The sequence below is a fragment of the Siphateles boraxobius genome, unplaced genomic scaffold (assembly GCF_051911475.1).
Source record: "Siphateles boraxobius isolate OS27281-9 unplaced genomic scaffold, OSU_SipBor_1 77, whole genome shotgun sequence".
NCBI classification, from domain to species: Eukaryota; Metazoa; Chordata; class Actinopteri; order Cypriniformes; family Leuciscidae; genus Siphateles; species Siphateles boraxobius.
Window position 1 is genome coordinate 658,435 of NW_027509205.1, and position 8,853 is coordinate 667,287.

General features: G+C 40.0%; 5 non-coding genes across 5 annotated transcripts; all 5 read left to right on the forward strand.

The window, feature by feature from the left end:
• The first annotated feature begins 425 nt into the window (after positions 1-425).
• LOC143726226 (5S ribosomal RNA) lies at positions 426-544 on the forward strand. Its single transcript, XR_013198478.1, has one exon. It is a non-coding gene; the product is annotated as a 5S ribosomal RNA (ribosomal RNA).
• Positions 545-1,127: 583 nt separating this feature from the next.
• Positions 1,128-1,246, forward strand: LOC143726337 (5S ribosomal RNA). The gene has a single exon (XR_013198586.1). It is a non-coding gene; the product is annotated as a 5S ribosomal RNA (ribosomal RNA).
• Positions 1,247-1,606: 360 nt separating this feature from the next.
• On the forward strand, positions 1,607-1,725 carry LOC143726162 (5S ribosomal RNA). Its single transcript, XR_013198417.1, has one exon. It is a non-coding gene; the product is annotated as a 5S ribosomal RNA (ribosomal RNA).
• Positions 1,726-1,897: 172 nt separating this feature from the next.
• On the forward strand, positions 1,898-2,016 carry LOC143726227 (5S ribosomal RNA). The gene has a single exon (XR_013198479.1). It is a non-coding gene; the product is annotated as a 5S ribosomal RNA (ribosomal RNA).
• Positions 2,017-2,804: 788 nt separating this feature from the next.
• Positions 2,805-2,923, forward strand: LOC143726228 (5S ribosomal RNA). Its single transcript, XR_013198481.1, has one exon. It is a non-coding gene; the product is annotated as a 5S ribosomal RNA (ribosomal RNA).
• Positions 2,924-8,853: the final 5,930 nt, after the last annotated feature.

Here is an 8,853-nt window from a genome sequence, read left to right on the forward strand (position 1 = left end):
ATGGTTAGTACTTGGATGGGAGGCCGCATGGGAATACTAGGTGTTGTAAGCTTTTCTAAGAAAGAAAAAAAAAAAGAGTCCCTGAGCTTCTTCAAAAAGCCTTAAAAAGTCTCTGAGATTCTTCAGAAAGCATGAAAGAGTTTGAGTTTTTTCAAAAGTTCTTCTTAGTTTTCTTCACTAATGGTCTAACCTTTTAAATAAGGCCTGGTTAGTACTTGGATGGGAGGCCGCATGGGAATACTAGGTGCTGTAAGCTTTTTTAAGAAAAAAAAAAAAAGAGTCACTGAGCTTCTTCAAAAAGCCTTAAAAAGTCTCTGAGATTCTTCAGAAAGCATGAAAGAGTTTGAGTTTTTTCAAAAGTTCTTCTCAGTTTTCTTCACTAATGGTCTAACCTTTTAAATAGCCCAATTTTGGCAGCAGTTTTCGCTTACGGCCATACCACCTTGGGCACGCCCGATCTCGTCTGATCTCGGAAGCTAAGCAGGGTCGGGCCTGGTTAGTACTTGGATGGGAGACCGCCTGGGAATACCAGGTGCTGTGAGCTTTTTTTTAAAAAAAAAATAAAAAAAATAAAAAAGAGTGCTTGAGCTTCAAAAAGCCTTAAACAGTCTCTGAGATTCTTCAGAAAGCATGAAAGAGTTTGAGTTTTTTCAAAAATTCTTCTTAGTTTTATTCACTAATGGTCTAACCTTTTAAATAAGGCATGGTTAGTACTTGGATGGGAGGCCGCATGGGAATACTAGGTGTTGTAAGCTTTTCTAAGAAAAAAAAAAAAAAAAGAGTCCCTGAGCTTCTTCAAAAAGCCTTAAAAAGTCTCTGAGATTCTTCAGAAAGCATGAAAGAGTTTGAGTTTTTTCAAAAGTTCTTCTTAGTTTTCTTCACTAATGGTCTAACCTTTTAAATAAGTCCTGGTTAGTACTTGGATGGGAGGCCGCATGGGAATAATAGGTGTTGTAAGCTTTTTTAAGAAAAAAAAAAAGAGTCCCTGAGCTTCTTCAAAAAGCCTTAAAAAGTCTCTGAGATTCTTCAGAAAGCATGAAAGAGTTTGAGTTTTTTCAAAAGTTCTTCTTAGTTTTCTTCACTAATGGTCTAACCTTTTAAATAGCCCAATTTTGGTAGCAGTTTTCGCTTACAGCCATACCACCTTGGGCACGCCCGATCTCGTATGATCTCGGAAGCTAAGCAGGGTCGGGCTTGGTTAGTACTTGGATGGGAGACCGCCTGGGAATACCAGGTGCTGTAAGCTTTTAAAAAAAAAAAAAGAGTGCCTGAGCTTCAAAAAGCCTTAAAAAGTCTCTGAGATTCTTCAGAAAGCATGAAAGAGGTTGAGTTTTTTCAAAAGTTCTTCTTAGTTTTCTTCACTAATGGTCTAACCTTTTAAATAAGGCCTGGTTAGTACTTGGATGGGAGGCCGCATGGGAATACTAGGTGTTGTAAGCTTTTTTAAGAAAAAAAAAAGAGACCCTGAGCTTCTTCAAAAATCCTTAAAAAGTCTCTGAGATTCTTCAGAAAGCATGTAAGAGTTTGAGTTTTTTCAAAACTTCTTCTTAGTTTTCTTCACTAATGGTCTAACCTTTTAAATAGCCCAATTTTGGCAGCAGTTTTCGCTTACGGCCATACCACCTTGGGCACGCCCGATCTCGTCTGATCTCGGAAGCTAAGCAGGGTCGGGCCTGGTTAGTACTTGGATGGGAGACCGCCTGGGAATACCAGGTGCTGTAAGCTTTTTAAAAAATAAAATAAAATAAAAAAGAGTCCCTGAGCTTCAAAAAGCCTTAAAAAGTCTCTGAGATTCTTCAGAAAGCATGAAAGAGTTTGAGTTTTTTCAAAAGTTCTTCTCAGTTTTCTTCACTAATGGTCTAACCTTTTAAATAGCCCAATTTTGGCAGCAGTTTTCGCTTACGGCCATACCACCTTGGGCACGCCCGATCTCGTCTGATCTCGGAAGCTAAGCAGGGTCGGGCCTGGTTAGTACTTGGATGGGAGACCGCCTGGGAATACCAGGTGCTGTGAGCTTTTTTTTTTTTAAAAAATAAAAAAAATAAAAAAGAGTGCTTGAGCTTCAAAAAGCCTTAAACAGTCTCTGAGATTCTTCAGAAAGCATGAAAGAGTTTGAGTTTTTTCAAAAATTCTTCTTAGTTTTATTCACTAATGGTCTAACCTTTTAAATAAGGCATGGTTAGTACTTGGATGGGAGGCCGCATGGGAATACTAGGTGTTGTAAGCTTTTCTAAGAAAAAAAAAAAAAAAGAGTCCCTGAGCTTCTTCAAAAAGCCTTAAAAAGTCTCTGAGATTCTTCAGAAAGCATGAAAGAGTTTGAGTTTTTTCAAAAATTCTTCTTAGTTTTATTCACTAATGGTTTAACCTTTTAAATAAGGCATGGTTAGTACTTGGATGGGAGGCCGCATGGGAATACTAGGTGTTGTAAGCTTTTCTAAGAAAGAAAAAAAAAAAGAGTCCCTGAGCTTCTTCAAAAAGCCTTAAAAAGTCTCTGAGATTCTTCAGAAAGCATGAAAGAGTTTGAGTTTTTTCAAAAGTTCTTCTTAGTTTTCTTCACTAATGGTCTAACCTTTTAAATAAGGCCTGGTTAGTACTTGGATGGGAGGCCGCATGGGAATACTAGGTGCTGTAAGCTTTTTTAAGAAAAAAAAAAAAAGAGTCACTGAGCTTCTTCAAAAAGCCTTAAAAAGTCTCTGAGATTCTTCAGAAAGCATGAAAGAGTTTGAGTTTTTTCAAAAGTTCTTCTCAGTTTTCTTCACTAATGGTCTAACCTTTTAAATAGCCCAATTTTGGCAGCAGTTTTCGCTTACGGCCATACCACCTTGGGCACGCCCGATCTCGTCTGATCTCGGAAGCTAAGCAGGGTCGGGCCTGGTTAGTACTTGGATGGGAGACCGCCTGGGAATACCAGGTGCTGTGAGCTTTTTTTTAAAAAAAAAATAAAAAAAATAAAAAAGAGTGCTTGAGCTTCAAAAAGCCTTAAACAGTCTCTGAGATTCTTCAGAAAGCATGAAAGAGTTTGAGTTTTTTCAAAAATTCTTCTTAGTTTTATTCACTAATGGTCTAACCTTTTAAATAAGGCATGGTTAGTACTTGGATGGGAGGCCGCATGGAAATACTAGGTGTTGTAAGCTTTTCTAAGAAAAAAAAAAAAAAGAGTCCCTGAGCTTCTTCAAAAAGCCTTAAAAAGTCTCTGAGATTCTTCAGAAAGCATGAAAGAGTTTGAGTTTTTTCAAAAGTTCTTCTTAGTTTTCTTCACTAATGGTCTAACCTTTTAAATAAGTCCTGGTTAGTACTTGGATGGGAGGCCGCATGGGAATACTAGGTGTTGTAAGCTTTTTTAAGAAAAAAAAAAGAGTCCCTGAGCTTCTTCAAAAAGCCTTAAAAAGTCTCTGAGATTCTTCAGAAAGCATGAAAGAGTTTGAGTTTTTTCAAAAGTTCTTCTTAGTTTTCTTCACTAATGGTCTAACCTTTTAAATAGCCCAATTTTGGCAGCAGTTTTCGCTTACGGCCATACCACCTTGGGCACGTCTTTGAGTTGGTACGTCCCAGGAAGTGACTTGGCAATAGTGGAGAGAACAAGTGGAGGTTTGTTTGTTCAACGAGAAGTTGATATTTTGTTTTTTATATTACACAAGATAAAAAAGTGTTTTTTTTGTTGTTGGTTTATTACTCCCCAAACAGCTTTTGCTGTTTGAGGTGTTATTTATTTATTTTTTGAGAGACTGAATAACAAGGAAGGATAACATGGAGATGGAAAACGGACTGGACAAGCGGATTATGAGACAGAATGGCGTTAAAGATGTTCCAAGAAGACGTACTTATGAGAGGAGCTTAACAGTATTGGTAGAGATTGAGGGAGAAGACAGAATCACTATGATGGAATTATTGAAGAAGGTGAGAGATGAATGTGGAGAGGTAATTGGATGTAGATATAAAACTCCAAGAGAATATGAACTGACAATGAATGAGGAGAAGGGAAAAGAAAAAATACTGGATGGACTAAGGAAAAAGAACAGTCGAATCATGGCCAAAGAAGTAAGCAATACTGAGATGGTGGTTTCTTTCCTAAACCTTCCTATGTATATTCAAGATGAGGAGATATTGAGAAAATTGACTGAATGGGGAGTAACAGCGGTTTCAACAATTAAAAGGAGAATGTGGCCAGAGACTGACATTGCAGACGGAACAAGATTCCTAAAAGTTAGGTTAACAGACACTGTCAAATCTCTGCCATACTCAACAAAGTTCGAGACGATGGGAGGAACAGAGCATTTTCGGGTCATCCACGACAGGCAAGTGAAGGTGTGCCGCTTGTGTATTCAGCCTGGACACATCGTGAGAGACTGTCCAAGCTTTAAATGTTTCAAGTGCGGCAAGCAGGGACATTATGTGCGAGAATGCAACGAGGGAAACTGCAGCGTGTGTGCGATGAGGACTGCATTGTGTGTGTGTAAAACTCCGGAGGAGATGGATGAAGAGGAAAGTGCGGGGTGTTCATCGGATCTGTATGGTGAGGAGGAAGAGGAAGAGGAGGAGGAGGAGGAGGAGGAGGAGAGGGCTTCAACGGTTGGGAAAGGGGGAATAGAAGACGCCTGGATTGAAAGAGAAGCAGCAGCAGAACAGGATGCCACTAGGAAAGAGAGCCGTCGAGATGATGTTGGCACAGAGCAAGTGCGGATAGAGAGAGAGAAAGGAAGGAGGGGAGAAGAATCAGGCCCAGGTAAAGAGACAAGTTCGGGAGCGGGAAATGTGAAAATCTCAGCGGAGCAGGTGGCTGAAGAGGGTGATGGAGGGACAATCAAAGGTGATGGTGAAGGTCGACGGGGTGGTAGCAAGAAAAGTCAAGGACCAAGACTGATGGAGGAGGGAAGAAGAATGGAGAAAGAAGATGGAGGAGGTGGAGGAGGTGGAGGGTACTCGAGTCAGAACAGTCTGAGTGTCTGAGCCGAGTTTGGAGTATGTAGAGTTAAAGCTCAAGGAGGAGTTAGAGTCAGCCATTTTATGTTAAGAAGAAAAAGAAGAAGTTTAAATAGTATTTCAGTAAGTTCAGTAACTCACAAGCCAACTTAATAAATCATGTATCCAAACAAGCCAAACAACCATAAGGGCTTGGCCCCGTAAGGCTGCTTGCAGCTTTAATTACAATATAGATTGTATCAATGCAGCTTCACAATGATAACGTGAAAATAATACAACAAAGTTTATTTCTAGAAGAAAACTACATCATCGTCCACCTTAAGTGAGGCGGATCAATAATATTGTTGAATATTAAATGTTCCCAACTAAGCAAGCCAAAAGCCAAGGCGACAGTGGCAAGGAACCAAAACTCCATCAGTGACAGGATGGAGAAAAAAACCTTGGGAGAACCCAGGCTCAGTCGGGGGGCCAGTTCTCCTCTGGCCAACGAGCAAACAGTGTCTGTTTATGATCCAGGCAGCATTACAGGTCAGAGGTCAGATTGGATCAGAACATTATATTATGCAGTTCATCTGGTTGGAAGTCGGAGTCATCCCGCCGGTATGGAGACGAGATTGTTGAGGATCAGTGCCGATGGCTGTCGTGTCGATGAGGCCTTCACAGGGCTGATGAAGGATACGTCATGGACGGGTCCAGGTGCAGTTCCACCATCTGATCTGGATACGGCCGGGATCCGTCTGACTTCAGTAACAGGGAAGGGACTGGTTGACACTTCAGGACTGCGTTGTCGTCATCTCCAGGCGAAGGTCCTTCATCAGACTGCGGCAAACCTCAGATAAACAGAGAGACTAGTATTAGCGTAGACGCCATCCTTCTTATGATGTAACGAGTACATCAGGAAATATGGGGAGTGTTCCCGGTTCCGGCTGATCTAAACCATGCAGCCTAACATTGAATTATAGAAGTCTATAGTGTGTTATGTGTATGTTAAGCCAAAGAGATGTTCTAGGTTATTACGTGAAGAAGTTTTTTGTCCAATAATTAGAATCTCTGTTTTTTCAGAATTTAGAAGTAGGAAAATACTAGTCATCCAATTTTTTATATCAGCCATGCATTCCGTTAATTTGGTGAATTGGTAAGTTTTGTCAGGGCTTGAAGAAATATAGAGCTGGGTATCGTCGGCATAACAGTGAAAACTAATGCCATGCTTCCTAATAATATCTCCTAATGGTAGCATGTACAGAGTGAACATCAACGGTCCTAGTACTGAGCCTTGTGGTACGCCATACTGAACTTGTGACCGATAAGACATCTCTTCATTTACTGCTACAAACTGATAACGGTCAGATAAGTATGATTTAAACCATGCTAGTGCAATTCCACTAATGCCAACATAATGTTCGAGTATATTTAAAAGAATGTGGTCGATAGTGTCAAATGCAGCACTAAGCACTAAAAAGGAACATAGATACAAGAAAAGGCAGTTTTTTCACAACTTTGTCAGAAAAGGTAGATTCGAGGTCGGTCTGTAATTGACTAAATCTGTAGGATCAAGTTGCGTTTCTATAACAAGCGGTTTAATCATAGCCAGCTTAAAAGTTTTTGGTATGTATCCTAATGACAAAAATGAAGCTTTAATGAGCTTTATTTTCTATATTTAGTCACTGTTTAGCATAAATACCTAGGGTTTTGTTTATTTTCTTCTAATAGGGTTGAAAAATAAGCAGATCTAGCAGTTTTTAAGGCCTCTCTCTATACAATCGAGCTCTCTTTCAATGAAATCCGAAATACCTCTAGTTTAGTTTTCTTCCAGTTTCGCTCTATTTTTCTGGCTGCTCTCTTAAGGGCCTGAGTGTGCTCGTTGTACCACGGCGTTGGACTATTTTCTTTAATCTTCTTTAAGCGCAACGGAGCAACTGTGTCTAAAGTGCTGGAAAAGAGAGAGTTAAAAGTTTCTGTCGCAATATCGAGTTCTTCTAAGCTATCTGGGATGCTGAGATGATGAAACTGATCAGGAAGATTATTGATAAAGCAATCTTTAGTGGCAGAAGTGATAGGTCTAACATATTTGTAACACGGAGTCGGCTTTGCAGCCTTGGCTAAATGAAGTTTACACAAGACTAGATAGTGATCTGAGATGTCATCGCTCTGCTGCAGAATTTCAACAGCATCAACATCTATTCCATGTGATAATATTAGATCTAAAGTATGATTATGACAATGAGTAGGTCCTGACACGTGTTGTCTAACTCCAATAGAGTTAAGAATGTCTTTAAATGCCAATCCCAATGCATCTTTTTCATTATCTACATGTATATTAAAATCACCAACAATTAGGACTTTATCTCCAGCCAGTACTAACTCTGATAGAAAGTCAGCAAATTATTTGATAAAGTCTGTATGGTGCCCTGGTGGCCTGTATACAGTAGCCACCACAATCTCAAACGGGTTTTATCATTTACATTATATATTTTTACATGAAGCACCAACACTTCTAAAGAATTATATTTGAAACTAGACTAATTTTGAAAGTATTACTATAAATTACAGCAACACCTCCCCCTTTGCCTTTCAGACGAGGTTCATGTTTATAACCGTAATCTTGGGGGGTGCACTCATTTAAAGTAATGTTATTGTTTGGTTTCTGTCAAACAAAGCACATCTAGGTTATAGTCTGTAATCATATCATTAACAATAAGTGTTTTTGAAGTAAGGGATCGGATATTCAGCAACCCAAGCTTTATCATTTGTTCATTTGTATTAAATCTGTTTTTTATTTGTTGAACATCAATTAAATTTTTAACCTTAGATGGGTTTGAACGTTTTTTGTATTTCCTAATTCGGGGAACAGACACAGTCTCTATATGATGATATCTTGGTGAAAGAGCCTCTATGTGATGGGATTTATCTGACCTTGGTGACGCGAGGCCGCTAGCAGACGGTCGGTTTAGCCAGTTTGTCTGCTTCCTGACCTGAGCCCCAGATTGTCATGTTTGAGCTCCAAGACTATGTGCCATATTACTAGACAGAAGAGCAGCACCATCCCAGGAGGGATGAATACCATCTCTTTTCAACAGGTCAGGTCTGCCCAAAAACTTTTCCAATTGTCTATGAATTCTATATTATTTTGCGGACACCACTTAGACAGCCAGCCATTGAGTGATGACAATCTGCTAACCATCTCATCACTCCTGCGAACAGGAAGGGGGCCAGAGCAAATTACAGTGCCTGACATCGTACTTGCGAGTTCACACACTTCTTTAACATTAATTTTAGTGATCTCCGACTTAGGGGTGTGCCATATCATACCGTCCACGATAATACCGGTATACATTTTTACATGATAAAAAAGTGTCATATCGCGATATCAATGATATAGTGACGCGATGACGTATGGCGCATTTACGTTCCCTAGCACGCACAACAACAACACCTGTCTGAGCGCGAGAGCAGCCTGTCAGCCTCCGATGACGATTTAGCAATTTCACAAACAGCTTGAGTGTTCAGCGGGGCTGCCGACGCGCGTCTTCTCTCGCGCGCGTTTATGAGTCGGGACATGACTGAATGGTCTCTTGCACAATCGGGCCATCAGTGCATCGTAACTAAAGTTTATAATTTTCAAGTCTTCTTAATTCTTATCAGTTTAAACATTCAAGCGGTTTTAAACTATCCTGTAAGCTACTCGCACACTCTCTGAGAGAGTTGCACTGCGTGCATACATAGAGTACAGCTCGCGAGAAACTAAAGTTATTTTTCGCGGATTATATCGCTTTAATGGGGGGAAAAACGCAAAATTGTGTAAAACTTCCGGTCTTGGTAAGTATACTCATAAACACAGTCGGTTATGTATAAAACGCATGTGACAGTGTGACAGACAGTATAATGAAAACAGCAATGGATCCGTGCACTAGCTGTAAAAGTGACAGCAGCCAT